This window comes from Primulina eburnea, chromosome 7 (genome assembly GCF_022965805.1).
Source record: "Primulina eburnea isolate SZY01 chromosome 7, ASM2296580v1, whole genome shotgun sequence".
Lineage (NCBI taxonomy): Eukaryota > Viridiplantae > Streptophyta > Magnoliopsida > Lamiales > Gesneriaceae > Primulina > Primulina eburnea.
The window spans coordinates 13,100,511-13,103,215 of record NC_133107.1 but is presented as its reverse complement, the minus strand read 5'-3'; the positions used below and the strand labels follow the sequence as shown (position 1 = coordinate 13,103,215).

The window sequence follows — 2,705 nt, the reverse complement described above, 5'->3', positions numbered from 1 at the left end:
TATCAGCTTTTTGTGCTTTCCTAACAAAGCTCTCGGAAGTTGCTCGACTATCCATAATGTGGATGTTTTCACTGCCGTTGTCTTTATTCCTAGTAATAATACAACACACTAGTTAAGCAATTAAAAGTAGTTCAATTACTTAAAATAACATTTGGTTATAAAAGAAAACAAAAAGGAGAAAGGGTAGATTAAATTCAAACAACATAGCATTTACTGCATTCAACTGCTGTCGATTTAAAAATAAATAACATCAAATGACACAAGCACATCGACACAAAAGTTTTAACGACAGAAGTACGCAAACAGAAAGATTTAGTTCAAATTCATCCACATAGACATTGCAAGGTTCTCCCTCCAATTATCCCAATCGTCCGACGATTCTAAGGTACTGATGAAATCATCTTGTATCTCATTGTCCGGACTGACTACATCATCGTTCACTTCGTCAATTGGATCGTCGGGCATCTCAAACCTTATGAAGTTGTGCAACAACATACATGCCATTATGATTCGGTTTTGTGTTTGTAGTGGATAGAACGAAGGACTTCGAAGTATGGCCCATCTTCTTTTCAACTAACCGAATGCTCTTTCGATTATGTTTCGGGCTTGAGAGTGTCTGAAGTTAAATAACTCCTTATAATTATGTGGCCCATGTGCACGGTTTCCCCAAGCATCCCTGTGATAGCGTACTCGCCTGTACGGAGTCAACAATCCATCTACATTGGCATATCCATTGTCACATAGGTAATAACAGCTTAAAAAATAAAATTTATAATGTCATTAGCATTTTCAAAGCACTAAATTTGAGAGTAAATAATTAACACTGGCTGCAAACAAAATTTGAGAAACATGTCTCAACAATCCACACTTAATAAAAATAAAAATAAATCAAAACCTCTAGGAATTTTCAATGTGTCATCACGAGACACTGCATCTTTAAGAACCCTGGCATCTGGCGCAGATCCTTCCCAACCCGTAAATGCATATATTAACTTCATCTCACGGTCACAAACACCAAAAATGTTGACTGCGATAGTACCTTTTCTTGTTCTATATCGTGCCTTTTCCATGGTAGGTACATGTACATTTACATACGTTCCGTCTAATGCACCAGAATTCCCTGTACAATTTAACATTAATAACTTCAAATCAATTAAACTATGAAAAACAGCATATGAGAGTAGTTCAAATGTTACTTTTGCAGAGTTTGTGGCATGGGGTGTGAAAATACCTTGAACCATTTCCAAGTCTCGTTGGTGCAAGAATCATCGACATTAGATGGTTTAACCAGTAGTAACGGATGTAACATGAGAATTGATTGGAGCACTTGATGGAAATGGGTGCTGATTGTATGGCCACTACGTACATAGTCATGTCCAACAATTCTATTTTTCTTGTGATGAGCCAATATAGACAGAAACATGCTCACCTTCTCTTCTATACGTACATATCTGGACTCTACTAGTCCTCCAACATGAGTTAGCAAGTAACACAATCGTGCAAATGCATTCCTATTCATTCGCAAGTTCACCACACATTGCACATCCCCTATGTCAATAAGCCTGTGCAAATGGCTAATTTGAACATTTACTTTTTGAGTCATGCTATAGGAAACTGTTGTCCTACTCATTTTGGAACGTCGTTTGGCACGTAACTTCAGTACATGTTGTCTCACGAGTAACATAGCCAACACTGATCGACACATGATTTGTTGCAGCATCACAAAAAGTGTAACGTGTCTATGCATAATGGTCAGCTATGGAAGAGACCTCAAAAAAAATTATAATTTATAATGTCGTTAACCATAGCAGTGGAATGACACAAAAGAATTTAGATATGATGTACGAGAATACTTTGAATTAGGAGTAATAATATAAAGTTAATGCTTGCTTCTATATACATAAACGCATACTTGAACAAAAAATATTTTCAATGGGAATACCGATTGCAGTAGTTTAGGGACTACACCAAAAGCATGAAATGTTAAAAATATTTTCGAATACTAATACGAAACACTTTAAAAAAATTAACAACTTGAAAGCTGTTTACTCTTTCTTTTTTTTTTATTGTAATGAAATATGAAAATTGCAACGGAGAAGTAGGTCGGCTGGAGTTTAAACTTTACAGAACAAAGATGAAAGTGTGGCAGCAAACAACCAAACTCACAACACAAAAGTACCCAATGTTGAATTAAAATATGACAACCAAAATAGGACAACAAACATCATCTTCCACATAACAGACGGAGATGTCACACAAAAACTTCTGCAAATAATTTTTTCACACAAGTTAATGAGACGCTGTATACCTGATTTCTGTACATTTCGGCGTACAGACAGAAAAACTAAGCCATCCACTCTCTTCGTTGGTGGTTGTGTAGATGGAAGAAGATGTTTTTGTGGGGCTAGTTGAGGGTAAAGTAGTAAAACGCTGTCTTGATAGATAGAAGGATAAATAATATTGGGCTGGGGGAAGAGTTTATTTTAACCTATTTTGTACAAGCTAGTCCGGTGTACACGTGATTGGATGGGTTTACTAAAAAACACACCAAACATTGGACTAACATGAACAAAGCAACACAATTCTACTCAATCCAGGCTACCAAATGCTGCATAAGAGTTCAAATACAGACAATGTGATAAGTCCTGATTGGAGTGGGCTGTTGCAAACACGTTGTAAAGCCAAAGTCTTTTAGTGGAATCCTT

General features: G+C 36.4%; 1 pseudogene; it reads right to left on the bottom strand.

Moving 5' to 3' along the window:
• Positions 1–312: 312 nt before the first annotated feature.
• On the bottom strand, positions 313–1,642 carry LOC140835708 (protein ANTAGONIST OF LIKE HETEROCHROMATIN PROTEIN 1-like; annotated as a pseudogene).
• Positions 1,643–2,705: the final 1,063 nt, after the last annotated feature.